At 36.9% G+C, this 26074-nt stretch overlaps 1 protein-coding gene across 1 annotated transcript in view; it reads right to left on the reverse strand.

Moving 5' to 3' along the window:
* ZNRF2 (zinc and ring finger 2) overlaps positions 1–26074 on the reverse strand; it is a gene marked incomplete at its 5' end in the record, with an annotated part of 98500 nt that overhangs the window by 19780 nt on the left and 52646 nt on the right. The window lies entirely within an intron of this gene.

Below are 26074 nucleotides of genomic sequence, written 5' to 3' on the forward strand. Positions count from 1 at the left end.
TATACAAGTCATCTAAGAAATTTTTAAATTACCAACTTACTCCCAAATCTTCATACCAAATTAAGATGACTTTCCTTTACTCCCTCCCTGTAACAAATCGCTGATTTGCTAAACCCTGAATAAGTGTTTACCTAAATGAATTGTCCACATTAAAAAATTAATAAAAAGACCCAAAAACCAAACAAAAAAATACCCCAAAACACCCACATATAGAAAAGAAAAGAAACTCCTGAATATATACAAAAATAGAATAAAATATACTTTGAACTAAAAGTTTCAGGTCCATTTTTGTTTTCAATCAATGCAGAGAGAAAAACATCAGTCCTAAAAAAACCAAAAAAGCTGATTTTCAAACTTAATTTATGATTGTATACTTTTAGAATTAGATTAATGTATTAAATTATAATGTAGGCTTTAATGGCAATAACAAAAGAGTCAAACAATCTGGGTAATATAATGTAGCAAAATTTAAAAAAGTGTTATTTATAGACAGTTCTAGGTTCAAATTCCAACTCTGCAACGGGTTTAGGAATATAATGGGGTAATAATACCTACTTCATAGGGCAGTGGTAAAAATTAAATAATATCTGTTAAATACCTACCACTGTACCTGGCAAGGAGCAGGTATGTTCTGAATACTAGCTATGTGATTACTGGCAAGAAAGGACACTTCCTCTGAGTTTGTTTTCTCCAATCTAAAGAAATGATGAAACCTGCTAGACTTGTCTCTTAGAAGTGTTATAAAGATCTAATGATATAACGCAAATGGAATGCAGTCTTACAGAAAAGAATAGGCCTGAACTTTGGACAATGCACAAAATTCTGAGTCTCATTTTCTTCAAATAAATTGCAAGTCATAATACCTGCAACTCACAGTCTTTCATATTGATGATTAAAAATAAAAGAATGAATGTAAAAATGCTTAAGGCTCTAAATGTTAGCTAAATTAAACAAAATTCTACTATCATGGGCTTCCCTGGTGGCGCAGTGGTTGAGAGTCCGCCTGCCGATGCAGGGGACACGGGTTCGTGCCCCGGTCCGGGAAGATCCCACATGCCATGGAGCGGCTGGGCCTGTGAGCCATGGCCGCTGAGCCTGCGTGTCCGGAGCCTGTGCTCCGCAACGGGAGAGGCCACAACAGTGAGAGGCCCGCATACCGCAAAAAAACCCCCCAAAAAAACCAAACAAACAAACAAAAAAATTCTACTATCATATTGAAACTGAAAAATGTCATTACAATGGTATTGTATTATAGCATACAACAAAACATATTATGTCAGAACTATTATCAGATTTATGAACTACGATTCTATCATTCTGTTAGAATGAATCTGAGAAGGCGTATTACTATGTGTATGTATACCTACTGAGGCTAAAGTGTGATGGTGTTTCCCTGCTGCTTCCCCGAGGCTACACAGTAATTAGCAGGCTGACTGGTAGATAAAGTACAGGGTCAAAACTCAAAATGCCTAAAGGGGGATAAGCCAGAAAACGTTCAAAAAGTAGCTCATCTTTTAACCTACTTCATAAGAAAAAAGAACAGCACAGTTGTGACAATAAATGCCAACTGAATTTGGCCTTAGTTTTAGGGGTTAACAGGTAATTGTGACAAACTGGTGCCCACAGTCCTATCTAAAGGGGCAGTTGCTACTATAGAATGCCATGTGGGAATAAAGAGCCAGTGTGGCTAGGTATATTTAAAGCAGCTGCAAATTTAGGTTTTTAGATGAAATTTCTTCATTTTCAAAATACTGACTCAAAAACATTTTTGATACTGTGTAAGCAAACAAAAAAAAGTCTGTGAGCCTAATGTAGCCAATACTTTGCAACCTCTGTATTCAAGAAGCAGTAAATTCCATGAGGGCAGAGAACCTTGTAGGTTCTGCTTACTCCAGCACGTAGCATAGTGTTTTGTACACAGTAACTGCTTGATAAATATTTTTTGAATAGCTAATGAAGCAAAAGATCTCCAAAGACTAAAGAAAGCACCAAGCAACAAATGAACCAATGGCAGAGAAAAGGCCCCAAAGCCAGAGGGTTGGCGTTTCAGTGACTTGGGCACTTCACTTGCAGTCTGGTGACTCAGCTAAGCTCAGACCTATTTTTTTTCCTATTTTTTTTTTAAGTGTACTGACTTCTTCTTTATCCAGTGGTTCACATCAGCCAATCAACCAGAAAGCACTGAATATATGTGGAGTTTGCCAATAAATAATTACAGGTTGATTAGCATGTATGGGTAAAGAATTAAAAGCACTATGTGTGCAAAGGAGAGAGATTTTAAATGTCCACTCCTAAGATAATAAAGCAAAGTGTGAAACTCAAATGTACCTGAAGGAAAAAGCAGGAAGGTGAGAACCAGTAGCTCTGACAACAGTCATGTAACATTAACAACTCAGAGTTCTTTCTTGATCCCTCTTCACCCTGCTACTAAATGACTAAATACTGTGACTAAACTACTAAAATAACTGTAACTAATTGCTGGATCCTGGAGAATCTAAATCTAGATTCATCTGAAACTTCAGATAATGAAATCTCATGAAAAATCAAGAGACAGCAAGTGTAAAATGGGTTTATAAAAAAATTGTTTTAAGAAGAGGGGAAACACACTGATTTTGAAACAGGTTTATTTCTTTCTGCTCAAAGTTTACCAATCCTTCAGTTGCCCAGGCAACTTCAGTACCTGAGTGAATCCCACTGGAACAAGGGAAGAAGGGTGCTCTGACAGTGAAAGCACTACTGAAAGAAAGAAGCTACTGAGTTGGCCTGAGCACAGAACTCTCTTTGCACCCAAGAACAGGGAAACTTCTTTCCTCACACTTTTAAACAAAAAGGGCTAGTGTGTGCCAAGCTAATGACCACAAGGCTCACAAGAGAAGAATATCCTACATTCTATCCACTTCTATTTGAGAAAGAAATAATAGTATGATCTACATGTGTGCTAACATTATGGAACAGAGAAAGGTCATACACTACGTATACACAACGATGTGAATGAAGGTGAAGCAAGCTGATAAACTGAAATAGACACCTACTATAATATCAGAACAAATGAATGAATGGAAGAAAGGGAAGGAGGAAAGGGATGATGACTTTACAAGGAGAAATTCCTAGAACCAAAACCCATTATTTTTTAATATTTCAGAAGGGAAAAAAGAAGGCCAATGCAGAAAACTAAGTTAGTAATCTAGAATAAGTATCATGTAACTAAAAAATAAAAAAATTAACAAAAACATAAGACAGAGGATACATCAAGGAGCTCTAATGTTGAAATTATAGGAATCACAGGAAGAGAAAAGGAACAGAGAAAGAAATAATAATCAAAGAAATACTAGAAGAAAATAATCCCTGAGCTGACTAAACATTTGGGTTGCTAGACTGAAAACGTTTATAAAGTCTCAAGCAGGATTAATAAAGATGGGAGTAGAGTGAAAAAACACTTAAATAGATGCATCCTGGGAAAAAAAGAGAATTTCCAACCTTCAAAAAAAATTAACGTGTAAGCTTCCAAATGGAAAGAACAGGTAAGTTAAGATGAAAAAACAATGAGACCCAGCAAGACTTCACATCTGTAATACTGGGAGTAAGACAGTACAAAATTTTACAGACTTAAAGGGAAAAAAAAAAAGAAATAAAAATATCCTATATTCAGCAAAAGATAGTAATCATATATGAAGGTGAACAAGAAACACTTGGGAATCCAACAGCTCATTAAGTATACCATCCATGAAAGGCTTTCTAAGGAAATTATTCCTGAAAATGCTTTTAACAAAAAAGAAAATTAAGAACAAAACCCTCAATATACAGAAAGTGAAAATTAAAGAGTACAGAAAACAGCAGTGAGCAATGAAATATGTTTAAGTGAAATTTAAATCTAAATAGATAATACTGTGACTGAAACTGTAATATAACTAAGGATTTTTGAAACAAAAGGAACATCCTGCCAGTGCAAAACTTAATATGTAATTAGGATGTAAAGTCTAAATTATTTCATAATATCCAGGACTTGGAGATAGAGGGGGAGGGTAGTAGGGGACAGGAAAGTGAGCAAGAATAATATATTAGGGGGATGAGCACAAAGAAAACTCCTAATTTTGATAGAATAAAACAGAAGTATATGTTTAAAAATATATATTAAAGCAAGGTAACCAACAAAGGAATGAAAGATGTATAGTAAAAGTTCCGAACTAATCTGGAGGAAAGGGAAAGTAACTTGATCAATCCAGAGAAGGCTGGGAAGAACAAAGTAAGACAATAAATACCAAATAAGGGAAAGAACAACACTAAATTTACCAGCTATAATGTAAATGTATGTGTGTTGAACAGTATAACAGGACATCATATAACTACTATCTAGCCTCAACAAATCAACTTATTTACTATGAATTAAAAAGAAAAAATAAACAAAACAGGGAAACATAGAGAAGCAACTGTCCTAGAACACATGCCAAGATATAAGAGCTCAGGAATGAAGATGAAAAAGAAGAGGGAAAAAAGCCTATTACAAAATGAAGGTGAAACTAGAAGGAGAACAAGAAAGAATAGACATACCTGATATCACAGTTAGGAACACAAGGGGTCAAAACTGAGAATAGTAAACTGGAAATGAAAAAAGCTTTAATAATTACAGAAAAAAATGTTACCTAAGGAAGACAAGAAAAGGAGATCCTATTACATACCTACAGTATTGTAAAAAATAAAATTACATCACAGAAACAAAAATAGATCTAGATCTATATACTTAAATCCTAGAATTGAATTGAATCCTAGAAGAAACTTATCATGAAAAATCAACACTATTTAAAATATATGCTAGTAGATATTGGTCAAAAAAAAATAGAGTTCTTTGGGCACCTTGGCAAAAAGACTGTCAATTCTAAAAGGAGGTGAAATCAGGCTGGTCTCAGATATCTCCAGAGAAGCATTTTACACTGTAAGACTGGAAGAAAGCTTATAATATCCTTAAGTAAAGGAAGCGCAACCCAAAGATTTCACAGCCAAACTGTTATTCAAAAACAAAAAACACAGACAACCAATATTAAACATGCAAACAGTCTAGTGAACTGTTTCCCATGAGCCCTTCTCAAAGGATTTATATGAGGATAAACCTCAGCTAACCAAGAGATGCCTGGAATAGCTAAAGCAAAAAGATCTGCAGTGAGAACTGAATCTACTTAACTGTAAGATTAAAACAAATGTGGGAATTATGATTAGATAATATATAACATATACCTAAAAAATTAAAAGTTCATTATTATCTACAATAATTGGGTGTAAAAAAGTATCATTTGAAGTTGACAAGGCAAATAAGAGAACTATAAATATATTTAATAGCATAACAGTAAAGATTAAGATAATGTAATAACTAAAATTGGGACAGAGCGGTACGAAAGGCAGAAAGAGGAAATATATTCAATTTCATCCCTGTTCATAGAAAGAAATTAATAGTGTCTAAAAATATAAACTTAAGGATACTATATAGTTATATTTATGAAAATAATCTCTAAATAAACAACAATAGTTCTTCCTAAGTAAAAGAGGAGGCATATGGAACAGAAAAACTGGCCACTTGGTGAAACGTTTTTAAAAAGCCATAAAAACAGAAAGTATCAATACATAACGACAGAATTAAAACTAGCCATATTAATAAATGTAAATGGACTAAACCAACACAATAAAAAGGAAAGATCAGATTGGATCCTAAATGAAATTAACCCTGCATTGTATACAAAAAGCATATCTGAAACAAAAAGATGAAAGTTGAAATGAAGAGAAAACATTTATCAGGCAAATACAAACTATACAAACTAAAAGAAATAAAGAATTACAATCTTAACATTAGACAAGGCTGAATATAATGAGATGGCATTAAAGAAGACAAAGGACCGTTTATAGTACTAAAAGGTGCAACGGCACCTAAGTTATAATAGTTAGGAATAACATATTCATTCATAGCATCAGCATTCATAAAGCAAAAAAGTATAGGCAATACAGATAAAAATAGAAAAATTAGCAACAGAAGACTTTAATTTACCTCAGTCCATGACAAATAAAGTAAGAAAAAAGATGGATATAAAAGACCTTTTAAACTGAACACAAACATGGAACACTTGCCCAAAATGACCACATATTAAACTACACAAAGAAATCTTAATAAACTAAAATATAGAAACAGTATAGATAACATCCACTGATCACAATATAGTAAAACTAGAAAATCGCAAAACCAGAGGGAAAAAGCCCCTCAGCCCCTAACATCTAGGAATTTAAAAACACTCAACAACTTTTGAGTCAAAGAAGGTATTCCCCCAAAATACAGAATATCTGAATAAATTTTTAAAAAGTAACAATTTTTGCAAATATCCTGTATATTAGCAAATACACTCCAGCATTAAAATAAAATACTAGAAGTATTACCAGGAATACAAATGTACATACATCCCTGACCAAGCAAGATTTCAAGGACTACATCCCATAGACATACCATACACATACAAAATACCAGGAACAACTTAAATACCCATCCACAAGAGACTGGTTAATTAACTGTGGTTCATCCACCTATAAAATATAAGGTAACTGAACATCCCTGGTGGCGCAGTGGTTAAGAATCTGCCTGCCAATGCAGGGGACACGGGTTCAATCCCTGGTCCAGTAAGATCCCATATGCTACAAAGCAACTAAGCCCATGCGCCACAACTCCTGAGCCTGTGTGCCACAATTACTGAGCCCACGCACCTAGAGCCCATGCTCCACAACAAGAGAAGCCACCGCAATGAGAAGCACACGCACCGCAACGAAGAGTAGTCCCTGCTTGCCGCAACTAGAGAAAGCCCACGCGTAGCAACGAAGGCTCAACGCAGCCAAAAATTAAAAAGATAAATAATTTTAAAAATATATACATATATATAAGGTAATAATAGTAAAGAGAACGATGAAGATCATTTGGAATAATTTCCAGGATATATAAAAAAATCTCAAGGTTCAGAATGTTTACAGCATGATTCCATGGTGTAAAGAGTGTGTGGGAACAGAACATATGTATATATTTGTTTGCATATGCATTTAATATCTCTGGAAGGATCACAAGAAATTGATAGTACTGGCCACCTCTGGAAAGGGTTGACTGAGGGACTGAGGTGAGGGGAAGACTTCACGGTACATCCTTTGTACCCCTCTGCTTTGGCAAACGTATTACCTATTCAAAAATAAAATTTAAATTAATTAAAGAAAAAAAGGAATAAGCAAAGATAGGCAAGTACAAATAAAAAGAAACTGTTGGGGTAACAATTCTCCATGGGTCTCTCCTGTTCAAGTCTTGGACTATCTTTTCAAGGATCTTTGTAGAGCAAACAGCCTTGAAAGATTCAGTGTCCCCTCCAGCGCAAGGGTGGACCTGCTTACTTCCCTAAGCTCAGGGTTCCTCTTGTATAATGCAAATCGCTGAGCATGCAGATATCCCCTTGCCCTCTTCACCATCACCCTGTGGGAACAGGGACTTCAGAAAGTGGCACAAAAAAAATGCTGATACTCTGGCTGCTGTTATGATTAATAATAATAGAAGTCCTTTGATTCTCTTTTCTGCCAAAATTCATGAAACTGTGGCAGACTGATATGTTAGCTTACAAGTAGGGTAAAATCTCAGACCCTTCACAGTTTCTGGTAAACCTAAGTCAAAATAATCTTGGAGAGGGCTTCCCTGGTGGCGCAGTGGTTGAGAGTTCCCCTGCCGATGCAGGGGACTCGGGTTCGTGCCCCGGTCCAGGAAGATCCCACATGCCGCGGAGCGGCTGCGCCTGTGAGCCGTGGCCGCTGAGCCTGCGCGTCCGGAGCCTGTGCTCCGCAGCAGGAGAGGCCACAACAGTGAGAGGCCCGCATACGGCAAAAAAAAAAAAAAGAAAAGAAAAAAAAAATCTTGGAGAAAGCAGAACAGAGAGAAGTGTACTTTATAACATAAAAAGATTCAACCCAAATAGAAAATAAGTCAAAAATAGTTTTTCAAATAACATAGCTATGAAATATATAAAGCCAGAAAAAGATTGTTGCAAGGACACTATCACCAAAAGGAACTTAAAAAAAAATAAGAAAAAATTAGTAAAACCATGGCCACAGAGGGGACAGATACTTTAACAAACTTCTCTCCAGAGGACACGCAAGCTCAGCGGCCATGGCTCACGGGCCCAGCCGCTCCGCAGCACGTGGGATCCTCCCAGACCGGGGCACGAACCCGTGTCCCCTGCATCGGCAGGCGGACTCCCAACCACTGCGCCACCAGGGAAGCCCCGAGAGCATTCATTTTTAAAGCCAGTTTAAATTCAGCGTAACCGAGCACAGAGTGATGGAACTATGGGTTAATCCCATTATACTGAGAAGAGAAAAGGCTCTGGAGACAAACTTTCTACGTTTGAGACCCAGCTCTGCCACTTCCTAGCTGTGTTGACTTGGTCTCCTCTGTGATGGATGGCAAATGCTGAGCTGAAAAAACACAGATGTTTTCCAAGACCTTGACACAATGGGCTCCTGCCATTCTCTGGCTTGAATCCAGCAGCACCAGATCCATAGACAGCCTGTGAGAATCACACGGAGAAGCAACACGAGCCTTAAGGTTTGCATGGAAAACTAGGATGCCTGACTCCAAACATGAGGATTTCCATTTACGTCCTTGGTATCGAACTTAGGCAAAGTAGAATGCATGAAGGTGCTTGTTAAAGGTAAGAGTGAAAACGCTAAGGAGCATTTAAGTATGACTTCAGGATAGATTATTGTAGAAGCATGGGCCTACTCTATTTTTCAGGGTGATCACTCACTAACTCCACACACTTATTCTCGTGATGGACAAGCTTTCAGTTGTTATAAAGGAAAAACAATGTATGGAAAAAGTTAAATGGGGAAAGGAGGGAGAGGAGAAATGATAGTGACCATAAGCCTGACTTCTGGCTGTGTCAGGAACTGGCAGTGTGATGCTGGGCAAGTCACATCCTCTTGCTAGGCCTCAGTTTCTCCATCTTTAAACGAGAAGCTTGGTCTAGACCTGGAAGTGTGGCCCTGGACCAGCATTATCATCATCACCGAGGAGCTCGTTAGAAGTGCAGATTTTCAGACCTACCAATCACAAGCTCTAGGGGGTGGGACCCAGCAATTTGTGTTTTAACAAGCCCTCCAGGTGATTCTCAGAGGTGATTCCTCAAGTGTGATTCGAATTTATTCACACTCAAGCTTGAGAACAGCCATGAATAATCCCACTCTAAGAGCTTGACTCTCAGCTGCCAGAGCTAACGCTGCAGAAGAGTCAAAACAGCTCTCTTCTTGTTCCCGAGAGGTCACTTCCAAATGGTGAGTCTGTGATTCCAGTGTTTTACTTGGCTTTGTACATTGCTGCTTCCGTTTCTGTATCAACTTCTTGTACTTTCTGCCCGTAGAAATCAAGCATCTGTTTACCTTTCTGAATGCAAGGGTGTCATATTAAAAACCTTCCAGTATTATCAACATGGAGCTGTAGTTTTAGATCCAGAAAACCAAGTGTTTTCAGTCATGACTGTTCAGTGAGTGAGTGCCTTGGCTGGAGAATCAATGCTCGTGTTGGCTATCAATTCTTCCGTGTAGTCTTGGGTTTTTCTGGTCTCACCGAAATGGGGGCAGTACATCCTGATGGTATTTGCCGGGGCTCTGGCTTCCTTTTGCCTGCGTTCAAGTTGAGCTCTGCCACTTGCAACCTTTGCTAAGTTATTTTCTGCCTCAATCTTGGTTTCCCCATCTGTAAATAGGGAACCACACAGTACCTATTTTACAGAGTTTTGTGAGGATTCAAAAGGTTCATGTAAATATGCTTAGCATACTGGATTGCGTCCATTAAGTACTCCACGTTCAGCATTAGTCCACTTTTCAGTATTCTGCAGCTTTTGAATGAGGGTGGTGATGTTTTCTTGTAATAGATAACATGTAAATGATATGTAAATGTGAAGTAAAAGTAAAGTATTTGGAAAATTAAAAAAAAAAACAACTTCTCTCCAAATTTGTCAGACTATGTAAACCAAACATAAGCAAGGATACAGAATATTTCAATAATACAACCAAACTCAATTTACTGGAAGTACTTATATACATATGAATTAAAAAGAATAATAGTAGAAGTAAATTTTTTACTCTACAGAAAACATATATGCTTCTCTTATATTCACGATTTACAGAGGTCAGTGAAGTACGTGGTCACAAAGAAAACAACAATGAATTTCAAAAACATAGTTATTATGGGCAGCGTTCTCTAATATCAAGATCAAAAAGACTTCCCATCATACATACCCCTCCCCTCATAAAAAAATTTATCTTCAAAATTAAGAAGGATTTTTTCTAGTTAACCTCTGAATCAAAATAGAATTAAAAATTGAAATGAGAAATTATCTAGACATTAACAAAAATATTTCATATTAAAACCTCAGATACAAATAAAGCTCTTATAAGAAAATATTTCTATTTCTAAAATACTTTTATTAAAATTTAAAAATTGGGGCTTCCCTGGTGGCACAGTGGTTGAGAGTCTGCCTGCCGATGCAGGTTCGTGCCCCAGTCCAGGAAGATCCCACATGCCGCGGAGCAGCTGGGCCCGTGAGCCATGGCCGCTGAGCCTGCGCGTCTGGAGCCTGTGCTCCGCAACGGGAGAGGCCACAGCAGTGAGAGGCCCGCGTACCGCAAAGAAAAAGAAAAAAATTTAAAAATTGAAAAGAAATAAGTAGCTTTATTCAGTACATAGTACTAATAAATTAGTAGCTTTATTTACAACTCTAAAGTAGCTTCTTTAAAAATATCAATTAACATAAGCCCTTTTAACTAGCTTAAGGTTCAAAAGTACAAAAATATATAACATTAGAACGAAAAGGGCCATATAATCAAAAATATTTTAAAAATTAAAATATTTGTAAGAAAACGTTAATGCAATGCTATGGCAATTAATTAGGACATTTAGAAGAAAACAATTATTTTCTAACAAAATACAAATTCCCAAAATTGACTGAGGAAGTAGAAGAACATGAATATACTAATAATCACAGAAGTTATAAGGACTGTCAAAGATCTACCTTAAAAAAAAGGGGTTGGGCTTCCCTGGTGGCACAGTGGTTGAGAGTCCGCCTGCCGATGCAGGGGATGCGGGTTCGTGCCCCGGTCCGGGAAGATCCCACATGCCGCGGAGCGGCTGGGCCCGTGAGCCATGGCCGCTGAGCCTGCGTGTCCGGAGCCTGTGCTCCGCAACGGGAGAGGCCACAACAGTGAGAGGCCCGCATACCGCGCAAAAAAAAAAAAAGGGGGGGGGGTAGATGGTTTTACAGTCAAATTCTATCTGATATGAAAAGAACAGTCCCTTCCTGGGTTTTTCAAATTATTCCAGAGAAGAGAAAAGATGGAAAGCTTTCCCACTTATTTTACTAGCATAATCTTTAGCTAGCGCAAACTTGGTAGCATTGTTTTAAAAGATTAATAATCCATGATCAAACAGTTAAATCCAGCAACACTAGAAATCAACACAATTCAACTGAAACATCAGAAAATCTACCAACGTAATTTATCAACAAATAAAAAGGGGAAAAAGCATTTACTAAAATTAGGCTGTTTCTTGCTGTAAGTAAAAGAGAATGAGACAAGAATGACATACAATAAAGATGATTTACCAAAATTCTAAGCAAGCATCTATGAAACAATGAAACACTACAGACACATAAGACGGGCATGTCCACTGGCACCACTATTATCAACATCATTTGTAAGCTTCAAACTAACGCAGTAAGACAAAGAAACAACACATGTGCATAAACACTTGAAAATGTTATCTTCATTTGCAGATGAAGTCATAAATCTAGAAAATCCAAAGACTCGCCTACAACCAGCCTTCGTTTTCTACCAGCAAAACCAATTTGATATTCAAATGGTAAGCAAATGCCATCCATAACAGTAGCAAAACTATAAAATACTAGACAAAAATTTAACAAGTTTAACACTAAAGATATAGGTTCTCAATGAATCAAAACAAATGTAGAGATATATCATGCTCCTTAACAGATAAACTGAAAACCTTAAAAAAAAAGCATTGAGCAAGACAGTAAACATCTTTTCTTTGTAAGATTTAATAAAGTGTAAAACATGTACAGTCCAGTTGAGTCTTATGTTAATGAATAATAGGCTATACTTTATATTCACTCATCTGTATTCTGTATATAATAAACATAAAATGTCTGAAGCTAGAAAGTAAGACTTCATAATAGGAGCCCTTCACTATGAGAATTCCACAATATAAAAATACGAGAAAATTAACTCGCATTTTCCCTCTAAAACCTGAGGAAGAGAAAATTATGAAGTCTTTTGTTGCTGGGGCTTACAACAGTAGCTCTCATCCCCCTAAAAATCCCTTTCATCCATTACTGAAAGGGTGATAATAAACTAAGATTACGTATTTCAAGTTATATTTGTGCCATATACAATATGTCTTAGTGTGTCTTGGGGATACTTAAAATCAGAGAGCACCTACAGCCCATTAAAAAATTCTTTTAAATCACCACAAATAGGAACGTTAAATTTCTTTAAAAAAACACAACTTTTTTAAAAGAAATGTCTCTTAGGCTTAATCTCCAAGTTAAACTTTTACTCTTCTGTTTTACTGACTGATTGATGGAACCAAATATATTTATTTTATACTTTGAGTTATAATCCAATACCATGCTATATTAATTTTCTTGCTCAAATTATTCACTGGGAGCTCATTCAGGTTGGCTCCTATGCCCTCATCTTTTTTATTTTTGAGCACTTCCTTGCTTTCAGACAACACAAGATCTCCAGGCTTTTATTTTCTCTGCTCCAGCCCTCGAATCAGCCATTTCTCCAAGAAGCCCTGTTTTCTTTTTACAGGAGAATGGTATTTAGAAACCAAGATTTGGGTACTGGGTGTCAAAGATTTTTCAGCTACAGAAAGGCCTCTCATACGAAAAAGCATTACAAGGAAAGGTCTAAGAACTGAGTACCAAGAAATACAGTTTAAAGGGAGCAAAATAAAAGAAATCCTAAGTAACAATAATCTAGGAGGTATTTAGAGGTCAAGAAGCCTAGAGATCCCAAAATCAGTCCAGCAAAAAATGGAAGAAATCAAGCAAATCATAAATATTATAAATATTTAGATAGCAAAGGAATGAAACTACCTAGAATACTTTTATTATTTTTATTGTTCTATTACCTAAATACACTGTTAAAATGTTAAGCGTTAAATACAATTCACCAAAAAGGCAAAGCCACTCTGTTAATACTGCCTTCCCTGAAACCAAACCACTCAGTATCTGGGAAGATATTTCTCAAGGCCATCTCTGAGGCAAATGCAGGGCAGTGCTGTGAATTATCAGGGCCAAGATGACTTAAAGGAGAGAGAAAAACCATTTAAAAAAAAAAGTTATACAAGTAATAAATGGTCATTGAAAAAATATTCACAAGCCATTTCTTCAATAGTCCTCTGTAAAATCTTTCTTGAAAGCAACAAAATACTCAGTGACCCTAATCCTAACCCTTACTCGTTTTGGAAAAATCCTTTGAAAAGAATCACATTTCACAATTTTCACATTTTGCAAAGACCAACATCCCTGGCACAAAGTTTAGAGCAGCTAGGTATTCTCTTACAATCTCTTTACCCAAAATTGAGTCCTCCACTGCCAATCCTCAAGTCACCTGTGACACCTCCCTCCCCATTTCCAGCACTCACTAAATCCAATTCATTCTTTCTTCACCTGTCTCTTTCTCCTCCTAATATATCATCTAACCACTTCCTACATAAAATACCACACCACTCTCCAAACTACTCTTTAAAGAAATTACATTCCTTACAAATATTTCTGCACATGAATGCAAGATTAATCTTCCAAATTCCAAATAATTTATTTAAAAACTGCCCTAAATTTATCTTCTCACCTACAATTCCCTTTTATCATGCTCTGCTCCCCTAAACTATACCTACCTAGTTGTTATTTCTGAGCTCACCCTGCATTTCTCTCCAAATCTATTAATCCTTTCAAGGTCTAGAATAAATACCTAAATAGACTAGTTTACCTTTTACTATGTACATACATATAAAATATTTTACAAAGGGGCAAAACTGTTGACAGACTTGAGCTGAGTCCTACGTTTGCTCTAATATAGAAGAAACTTAAAAATGAGATAAACTTGGAAATGCATTTTATTAATTTGCATTAGAATTTCTTTAAGATGAGAGTCTGCCAATACCACATCCCAACCAAAGTAAGAACTGGGACCAGAGGAAAAAATCATTTCCCTCTGAGGACAGGTCTAAAGGTTTACTGGGTTTTCTCGCACTCCAAAAGTCTTTTCAATGTCTCTGTGTTGTTTCTTCTGATTTCTTATGATCAGGAAAACTTGCCTTGAATGTTGGAATGATTTAAAAAAAATTATGAAAGTAATATGATAAGAAGAAAACAAAAGGCAAGACATAAAGATTTATGAAATGGAACTACAATCCTGCAGCCTGTGAAACAAAAACCACAGTCACAGAAAGACAGACGAAATGAAAAGGCAGAGGACTATGTATCAGATGACGGAACAAGATAAAACCCCAGAAAAACAACTAAATGAAGTGGAGATAGGCAACCTTCCAAGAAAAGAATTCAGAATAATGATAGTAAAGATAATCCAGCATCTCGGAAAAAGAATGGAGGCAAAGATCAAGAAGATGCAAGAAATGTTTAACAAAGACTTAGAAGAATTAAAGAACAAACAAACAGAAATGATCGATACAATAACTGAAATGAAAAATACACTAGAAGGAATCAATAGCACAATAACTGAGGCAGAAGAACAGATAAGTGACCTGGAAGGCAGAATGGTGGAATTCACTGTCACAGAACAGAATAAAGAAAAAAGAATGAAAAGAAACGAAGACAGCCTAAGAGACCTCTGGGACAACATTAAATGCACCAACATTCACATTATAGGGGTTCCAGAAGGAGAAGAGAGAGAGAAAGGACCTGAGAAAATACCTGAAAAGATTATAGTCGAAAACTTCCCTAACATGGGAAAGGAAATAGCCACCTAAGTCCAGGAAGCGCAGAGTCCCAGGCAGGATAAACCCAAGGAGAAACACACTGGGACACGTGGTAATCAAACTGAGAAAAATCAAAGACAAAGAGAAATTATTAAAAGCAACAAGGAAAAAATGACAAATAACTAACAAGGGAACTCCCACAAGGTTAACAGCTGATTTCTCAGCAGAAACTCTACAAGCCAGAAGGGAGTGGCATGATATATTTAAAGTGATGAAAGGGAAGAACCTACAACCAAGATTACTCTACCCAGCAAGGATCTCATTCAGATTCCACAGAGAAATCAAAAGCTTTAAAGACAAGCAAAAGCTAAGAGAATTCAGCACCACCAAACCAGCTCTACAACAAATGCTAAAGGAACTTCTCTAACTGGGAAAAACAAGAGAAGAAAAGGACCTACAGCTAAGAGAATTCAGCACCACCAAACCAGCTCTACAACAAATGCTAAAGGAACTTCTCTAACTGGGAAAAACAAGAGAAGAAAAGGACCTACAGAAACAAACCCAAAACAATTAAGAAAATGGGAATAGGAACATACATATCAATAATTACCTTAATGTGAATGGATTAAATGCTCCAACCAAAAGACACAGGCTCACTGAATGGATACAAAAACAAGGCCCATATATATGCTGTCTACAAGACACCCACTTCAAACCTAGGGACACATACAGACTGAAAGTGAGGGGATGGAAGAAGGTATTCTATGCAAATGGAAATCAAAAGAAAACTGTAGTAGCAATACTCATATCAGATAGAATAGACTTTAAAGAATGCTACAAGAGACACGGAAGGAAACTACATAATGATCAAGGGATCAATCCAAGAAGAAGATGTAACAATTATAAATATATATGCATTCGACATAGGAGCACCTCAATACATAAGGCAAATGCTAACAGCTATAAAAGAGGAAATGGACAGTAACACAATAATAGAGGGGGCACTTTAACACCCCACTTACACCAATGGAAAGATCATCCAGACAGAAAATTAATAAGGAAACACAAGCTTTAAATGACACAATAGACCAGATAGATTTAATTGATATTTATAGGACATTCTATCCAAAAACAGCAGATTACACTTTCTTCTCAAGTGCTCATGGAACATTCTCCAGGACAGATCACATCTTGGGTCACAAATCAAGCCTCAGTAAATTTAAGAAAATTGAAATCATATCAAGCATCTTTTCTGACCACAATGCTACGAGATTTAGAAATCAATTACTGGGAAAAAAAAATGTAAAAAACACAAACACATACAGGCTAAACAAAATGTTACTAAATAACCAAGAGATCACTGAAGAAGTCAAAGAGGAAATCAAAAAATACCTAGAGACAAATGACAACAAAAACACGGTGATCCAAAACCTACAGGATGCAGCAAAAGCAGTTCTAAGAGGGAAGTTTATAGCAATACAATCCTACCTCAAGAAACAAGAAAAATCTCAAATAAACAATCTAACCTTACACCTAAAGAAACTAGAGAAAGAAGAACAAACAAAACCTGAAGTTAGTAGAAGGAAAGAAATCATAAAGATCAGAGCAGAAACAAATGAAATAGAAACAAGGAAAACAATAGCAAAGATCAATAAAACTAAAAGCTGGTTCTTTGAGAAGATAAACAAAATTGATAAACCATTAGCCAGACTCAAGAGAAAGGAGAGGACTTAAATCAATAAAATTAGAAATGAAAAAGGAGATGTTACAATGGACACTGCAGAAATACAAAGCATCCCAAGAGACTACTACAAGCAACTCTATACCAATAAAATCGACAACCTGGAAGAAATGAACAAATTCTTGGAAAGGTATACCCTTCCAAGACTGAATCAGGAAGAAACAGAAAATATGAACAGACCAATCACAAGTAATGAAATTGAAACTGTGATTAAAAATCTTCCAAAAAACAAAAGGACCAGATGGCTTCACAGGTGAATTCTATGAAACATTTACAGAAGAGCTGACACCCATCCTTCTCAAACTGTTCCAAAAAATTGCAGAGGAAGAAACACTCCCAAACTCACTCTACGAGGCCCACCATCACCCTGATACAAAAACCAGAAAAGATACTACAAAAAAAGAAAATTACAGACCAATATCACTGATGAACATAGATGCAAAAATTCTCAACAAACTACTAGCAAACAGAATCCAACAACACATTAAAAGGATCATACACCATGATCAAGTGGGATTTACCCCAGGAAGGCAAGGATTCAATATACGCAAATCAATCAATGTGATACACCATATTAACAAACTGAAGAATAAAAATTACATGATCATCTCAATAGATGCAGAAAAAGCTTTTGACAAAATTCAACACCCATTTATGATAAAAACTCTCCAGAAAGTGGGCACAGAGGGAGTCTACCTCAACATAATAAAGGCCATATATGACAGAACCACAGCAAACATCATTCTCAATGGTGAAAAACTGAAAGCATTTCCTCTAAGATCAGGAACAAGACAAGGATGTCCACTCTCACCACTCTTATTCAACATAGTTTTGGAAGTCCTAGCCACGGCAATCAGAGAAGAAAAAGAAATAAAAGGAATACAAATTGGAAAAGAAAAAGTGTAACTGTCACTGTTTGCAGATGACATGATACTATACATAGAGAATCCTAAAGATGCCACCAGAAAACTACTAGAGCTAATCAATGAATTTGGTAAAGGTGCAGGATACAAAATTAATGCACACAAATCTTTTGCATTCCTATACACTAGCAATGAAAGATCAGAAAGAGAAATTAACAATCTCATTCACCACTGCAATAAAAAGAATAAAATACGTAGGAATAAATCTACCTAAGAAGGTAAAAGACCTGTACTCAGAAAACTATACGACACTGATGTAAGAAATCAAAGATGACACAAACAGAGAGATATACCATGTTCTTGGATCGGAAGAAGCAATATTGTGAGAATGCCTATACTACCTAAAGCAATCTACAGATTCAATGCAATCCCTATCAAATTACCAATGGCAATTTTTATAGACCTAGAACAAAAAATCTTAAAATTTGTATGGAGACACAAAAGACCCTGAATAGCCAAAGCAGTCTTGAGGGAGAGAAACGGAGCTGTAAGAATCAGACTCCCTGACTTCAGACTATACTACAAAACTACAGTAATCAAGACAATATGGTACTGGCACAAAAACAGAAACATAGATCAATGGAACAAGATAGAAAGCCCAGAGATAAACCCACGCACCTATGGCCAGCTCATCTATGACACAGGAGGCAAGGATATACAATGGAGAAGACAGTCTCTTCAATAAGTGGTGCTGGGAAAACTGGACAGCTACATGTAAAAGAATGAAATCAGAACACTCCCTAACACCATACACAAAAATAAACTCAAAATGGATTAGAGACCTAAATGTAAGACCAGACACTATAAAACTCTTAGAGGAAAACACAGGAAGAAAACTCTTTGACATAAATCACAGCAGGATCTTTTTTAACCCACCTCCTAGAGTAATAGAAATAAAAACAAAAATAAACATATGGGACTTAATGAAACTTAAAAGCTTTTGCACAGCAAAGGAAACTATAATCAAGACGAAAAGACAACCCTCAGAATGCAAGAAAATATTTGCAAATGAATCAACGGACAAAGGATTAACCTCCAAAATATATAAACAGCTCATGCAGCTCAATATTAAAAACAAACAAACAACCCAATCAAAAAATGGGCAGAAGACGTAAGTAGACATCTCTCCAAAGAAGACATATAGATGGCCCAAAAGCACATGAATAGCTGCTCAACATTACTAATTATTAGGGAAATGCAAATCAAAACTGCAATGAGGTATCACCTCACATCAGTCAGATGGCCATCATAAAAATAATCTACAAACAATAAATGCTAAAGAGGGTGTGGAGAAAAGGGACCCCTCTTACACTGTTGGTGGGAATGTAAACTGGTACAGCCACTATAGAGAACAGTATGGAGGTTCCTTAAAAAACTAGAAACAGAACTACCATGTGACCCAGTAATCCCACTCCTCAGTATATACCCAGAGAAAATCATAATACGAAAAGATACATGCATGCACCCCAATGTTCACTGCAGCACTATTTACAATAGCCAGGACATGGAAGCAACCTAAATGTTCAAGAACAGAGGAATGAATAAATAAGATGTGGTACATATATACGATGGAATATTACTCAGCCATAAAAAAGACCAAAATAATGCCATTTGCTGCAACATGGATGGACCTAGAGACTGTCATACTTAGTGACATCAGAGAAAGACAAATATCATATGATATCGCTTATACGTGAAATCCAAAAAATGGGTACAAATGAACTTACAAAACAGAAGTAGAGTCATAGATGTAGAATACAAACTTATGGCTACCAGGGAGTAAGGGGATAAATCGGGAGATTGAGACTGAAATATACACACTACTATATATAAAACAGCTAACTAACAAGGACCTACTGTGTAGCACAGGGGACTCTACTTAATACTCTTTAATGACGTGTATGGGAAAAGAATCAAAAAAAAGAGTGGATATATGTGTAACTGATTCACTTTGCTGTACACCTGAAACTAACACATTATAAATCAACTATACTCCAATAAAAATTTAAGAAAACAAAAAACCCAAACAAACAAACAGTGTTTCTCAGGATTTCTTCTCCCGCATTAGGTAGAACAGGATGGCTAGAGCGGGGCCCGAGTTGAGTATTACTGTTCTCCCAGGTCAGTTAGGCTCTGGTTAACTAGTTTCCCTTGAGGCAAGTCCTCTGGCATATTTCAAGATAGTTCATTTTCCCTTCCCCCTGCCAGAAGGAGAAGGGTATTTTTCTCTGACATTTACCATGGGAACCTGGTTCAGCTCCTAGTGGTAAATCTTAAAATATTGTGGGCATCTCCCTGGAGTTTTTAAACTCTCAGATTTGTCCATGCTAAGCCCCCAGCAATTCAACATTTACAGTCCAGGTTTTCCTTACCCTGGCACTGGTTCCCACTGAGTCTGCTGCAGTAAGCTGAAACCCGTGACTCTCTGTGTTTGCGTATCTCCACAATCTGCGGGGGCAGTGGTTTGCCCTGTGCCTTCCCATCTCTTATGGATCTAAGAAGAGTTGTTGATTTTTCAGTCTGTTTGGCTTTTTACTTGTTTTTAGGACTGAGTGGCTACTTCCAGACTTCTTACATGTGGAACTGGAAACCAGAAGTCAATTCCATCTCTTTTTAGGAGATTACTGTATGTATGGTAGATCTTTTGTTACAGGCTCCATGCCATGTACCTCTCTATTACACTCTGTGTAATTTCCTCAGATCCATCTTATACTTTACTAATTCTCCTTGCAGCTCTGTCTAATCTGCTGCTTAACCTATCAGTTGAGATTTTAATTTCAGTGACTAATGTCTAAAGAGTTCAAATCTCATCTTATTCACAATATATCTTGTTTTTTACTTACTTCTTATTCATTTTTTAATGATTTAAAAACAAACATTTTGGGCTTCCCTGGTGGCTCAGCAGTTAGGAATCTGCCTGCCAATGCAGGGGACACGGGTTCAAGCCCTGGTCCGGGAAGATCCCACATGCCACACGGAGCAACTAAGCCCGTGTGCTATAACTACTGAGCCTGCCCTCTAGAGCCCATGAGCCACAACTACTGAGCCCACGAGCCACAACTACTGAAGCCCACGCCCCTAGAGCCCGTGTTCTGAAACAAGAGAAGTCACTGCAATGAGAAGTCCGCACACTGCAACGACCCCACTCACCACAACCAGAGAAAGCCCACGTGCAGCAACGAAGACCCAACACAACCATAAATAAGTAAATAAATAAATTTATTTTTAAAAATAAATAAAACCACTATTAAGGAATCCATATTTTGTGGTTAAAACTCAACCACAGGGCTTCCCTGGTGGCGCAGTGGTTGGGAATCCGCCTGCCAATGCAGGGGACACGGGTTCGATCCCTGGTCCGGGAGGATCCCACAAGCCGCGGAGCAACTAGGCCCGTGTGCCACAACTACTGAGCCTGTGCTCTGCAGCCCGTGGGCCACCACTACTGAGCCCGCGCTCCACAGCTACTGAAGCCCACGTGCCTAGAGCCCGTGCTCCACAAGAGAAGCCACCGCAATGGGAAGCCCACGCACCACACTGAAGAGTAGACCCCACTCGCCACAACCAGAGAAAAGCCCGCACGCAGCAATGAAGACCCAACGCAGCCAAAAATTAAAAAAAAAAAATTAAATAATTTATACAAAAAGAAAAATGTAAAGAACACTCAGCCACAAAAATTAGTGCAAACAGATGAACAGAGTCATCAGATCAGACAGTAGATCTTCCACAGAAGGCCAAGGTCACACAAACTTAGGCAATGATAACTACCTCCTTATTTAAAATTCTGCTCCGTAATTGACAAATATATTTTTTAACCTTAATTATAAGAGACATGCCAATTTCAGAAAGCCTCCTGAATTCAGAAAGATTAAATTGTGTGTGTTGGAGTGCCGGCGGCGTGGGTGGGGGTGGGGGGGAGGTCTTAAAACCAAGAAAATGTAGTATGTAAGGCAGAAAGCAAGTTTATAACTTAAAATGAGACCCACAACTGCCTGAAAAGCCAGAAAGCAATTACAGAGGGAGAAAACACGTACTTTCTTGCAAACATGCTACACGGTCATTAGAAGACTACATGTGCACACTGGAATCAAGCACTGTCTGTCTGCTGCAACTTTTCTTCAACATCCAAGTAAGTAGATAAGATACACTCTCCCACCGACAGCACAGAAGATGAGATCCTTTTCCCTCACTTTTATTATAGCACAAGTTCGCTTCGAAATTGACTCAATCTTTGGGACTGACGTGTACACACTGCTGTATTTAAAGTAGATAACCAACAAGGACCTACTGTATAGCACAAGCAACTCTGCTCAATATTCTGTAATAACCTAAATGGGAAAAGAATCTGAACAATAGATACATGTATATGTATAACTGAATCACTTTGCTGTACACCTGAAACTAACACAACATTGTTAATCAACTATACTCCAATATAAAATAAAAATTAAAAAAAAAAAGAAATTGGGGCTTCCCTGGTGGCGCAGTGGTTAAGAATCTGCCTGCCAATGCAGGGGACACAGATTTAAGCCCTGCTCTAAGGGCTCCCACATGCAGCAGAGCAACTAAGCCCATGCGCCATAACTACTGAGCCTGCACTCTAGAGCCCGCGTGCCACAACTACTGAAGCCTGAACACCTAGAGCCCGTGCTCCACAAGAAGAGAAGCCACTGCAAGCCTGCGCACCGCAACAAAGAGTAGCCCCCGCTCGTTGCAACTAGAGAAAGCCATGCACAGCAATGAAGACCCAACGCAGCCAAAAATTTATAAAAAAAGAAAATGACTCAATCTTTCTTCAAAAATGATTACTTTAAAAGAGTAATATTCATCTTACTCTGTCCATAAAGTCAGTCTTCTTTCTGATGATTTTGAAAAGCTCTCTTTTGATTCACTATATAGGTTTATAATTAACTCTCAGAAGACAAACTTATTTCAAGTTACACCTCCTTTGGGTGCACATGCACACACAGAGTACTAACTACAAATAAAACAACACAAAGATTTCTTAAATACCGAGTTCAATCACAGAAGTCTAAAATGAAAACTGAACTTTATATGATGCAAAACATGCTATGATCCAGTAAAGTTTAAAGACCAAGAAAATCCAAGAGTAAAAATTTGCTATCAATATTTATTTCACATTTGTTTGTTCTGAAATACTTTAGAAGATGAGGAACAAGGAAATAGAGACTCTATGCTTGCAACATTTATATTACGTTTATAAGACCATACATCAAATTACTAGGTCCATGAACTAAACAGTGAAGCCCATGAAAGAGGGGAAAGTATATGAAGCAGGCAGTCTCTGACTTAAGGGCTATCTATCTACGAACACTCATTGTGTCATTCTGAACTTTTTTTCCATTCTGCCAAAAATACCACCTGCAAATACATAACCACTCACATCACTCTGAATCATTTCCTGCCATGATTGCTTTGGACCTCCTACCTGAACTTCTGCTGAGCCAGTTGCCTAAATCCTGAGAGCTTTCACCTGGCGAGTCAATTTTCTTCTTCAGTTGCCAGGACTTGGGTATTTGAATATATTACAGATTAAAAAACAATAAGAAAGCTTCTGTGGGCTAGCCTGGTAAATCAAACCAACATTCAGAATATCATCTCTGTGAATATGAATTTGAAACTCCGAATCACCAAGTTATAGTCAAATTTCTGGAATTCATCCTATTCAGGAGTTTGACTATAAATAATACCCAAAAATAAATAAATAAATAAATAAATAAATAAATAATACCCAGCCTGAAAAATAAGCCCAACTATTCTCCTTGCTAACTGTGAATGTCTGTAGACAGTTCAATTAATATACATTTAACAAATAAATTGAAAAATTATAGATCTAGCTACTTTAGGAAAGGCTGCAAAAGGTTTTAGTTGATAAGCACTACACTGAATAAAATTCTTGTTTGAGTATTAACACAATTTAGAGACCCAATCTCTCTAATGCATCTCTCTCTACGAAATCAACTTTTTGGAATTAAAATATGAAGCTGTTAGGAGTCCAGCTGACTAAAACGATTCCATTTCAGGATTCTCCAGCTCACCTTGTTCTAAACTTCATAATAATCCTAGATTATTGCTTGGGTGTTAAAGGGGCTGGTTCTCACACAGGCTCATATCCTTGATAGATCAGATTTTGGTGACTGAAGGGTAGCAGAATTTGCTACCCTAAAATATGCTTCTTTGGCATAAGGATTATTTTTTAAATGACTGAGAAATAGCAGACTCAAGAGAAGCTCTGAAAGTAGAAGTTACCCTTTAGTAAGGGAAATATACGATTTTAAAAAGCTCTTTATTTTATATTGGAGCATAGTTGATTAACCGTGTTGACAGTTCCAGGTGTACAGCAAAGTGATTCAGTTATACATATACATGTGTCTATTTTTTTCCCATTTAGGTTGTTACATAATACTGAACAGAAGAACTCTCCATTTGCAAGGGTGTCTTCCTTCTCACTACCAGGAAGAGGAGGAGGGCTGCTCTAAATCACAAAGTTTACTCCCAAGAGAATCTTCTCAGTGGAGCAGGCACTAACCTATATCCACGTAACAGACCTCTTGTTTGTCATGATTTTCCTGGTGACCCCCCACAACTGGCTTCCCCACCCTCACTTTCTTCTTTGTCTTTAGCTGAAGATGCTATTTAAGCCCACACTCTAAATCACCTTGGAGATCAGCTCATTTTTCCCCTGGGTACCTCCTATGTACACCAGGAGGTATACTTGTTAATAAATTTGTATTTGTTTTCCTCTTGTTAATCTGTCTTTTATTACAGGGGTCTCAGCCAAGAACTCAGAAAGGTAAAGGGATTATTTTTTCCTCCCCTACAGGACTCTGCTTTCAAAACCTTAGAATTCTCCTAGCCTGTGATGGGAAAGTACATTACCAATCTGCCACCTCTATCTAACCTAAACCCGTCAATCACAGCTCCTCCTTCTTTTAACTCACACTTGGCCACTGTCCACATTTTAAAAATTCAAGAATCATATATGTTTATAAAGAAGCTGTTTTTGCCTCTTGTGAATGTTTATGGACGTTAATCTATAGGTAACAAATTAAAAAATTTCAGGTCTAACTACCTTAAAGTAGGAAGCCATTCTTAAAAATGGCTGCAACTTTATTTACTTTTTGCATTAAGTTTACTAACTTCTAAATTGGAATACTGTCAAATATTTAAAACCTGAATTCTTGGATCACAGTATCCCCAAGCAGAGGGTTACATATTGCTTTTTAAGCCACCACACAAGTGATCTAGTAGAAAACTTTAATGACTTGAGCACAGTTAAATCAGGAAATTAAAAACTGCCAAATATCAACACATAAAAAGACTATATCCAAATACACTACACAAAAAGTAAATAAACAGAATACTAAGATTATATGCAAATATATTATATGGTAAAAGGAAATACACTTGGCTTTTAAAATTCAAGGCCAGAATCTTAAGATTTAAGGATATTTATTTTAAAAACACTTGTAATAAACAAAATAATTATGGAGGGTAATGATAAGATAATAGAGTAAGTATAAGAAACAAGCCCAATCAATTTTACCTCAAATTTTGAACCTGAATAAAAATGTCTTTTATTTCTTAAGTAACTGAATCTCAATTAGATTATGAAAAGTAGCCAATTCAATTTCCTAATGCAGAAAGGTTTATATATAATAATCAATAGGTACATTTACTATTCAAAGGAAATGCTAAAAGCTACTTTTACTTATACACTGGAAAATGGGAAAAAGTGCTCAATTATTACTATTATAGTGTGGCTGAAGCACTACCTTATCAAGACAGAGATTCCTAAAACATTTTGCAAAAAAGCTACTCAAAATAACGTGTTCACTTCAGTGTTAAATTTTACCCCGACAAGATTTCTGTAATCTGAGGAGAAATCTCAGATTATTGACTAAGTGTTACTACACTGATTAACCTTTGGTTGATCCTAGGCTGTAGCATCCATGTGTTTTATTCATTGCTATATTCCAAGTTCCTAACACTATATACCTCATACCTGACAGGTACTGAAAAAACATTTGCTGATCAAGAAGTCGATCTTTCAATTGGCTTCACTGTTTACTGGTACTCTTCTTACTCATTCTATTTCAAACCAAATTTTACATTTGAAAAATCTAAAATTTCTCCACGGATTTTGAAGTTTGTCTTTTTATCTATGAAATTCTGAAAAAAGCTCTCATTTTTCCTTTATTTCATTCTATTCATCTAAAGTCACGAATGAACTATTCCTTTTTTTTTTTCAAGTCTATTTCAAAATGTACCAGGACTACATTGAAAATCTCTCCTACGGTTTTGAGTATCTGGAGATTGTGGTCAGGTAAGAATGGCACAGCCAAAGCACCAGACCTAATTAGGATACCAGTT

This window comes from Grampus griseus (genome assembly GCF_964374135.1).
Source record: "Grampus griseus genome assembly, chromosome: 9".
Lineage (NCBI taxonomy): Eukaryota > Metazoa > Chordata > Mammalia > Artiodactyla > Delphinidae > Grampus > Grampus griseus.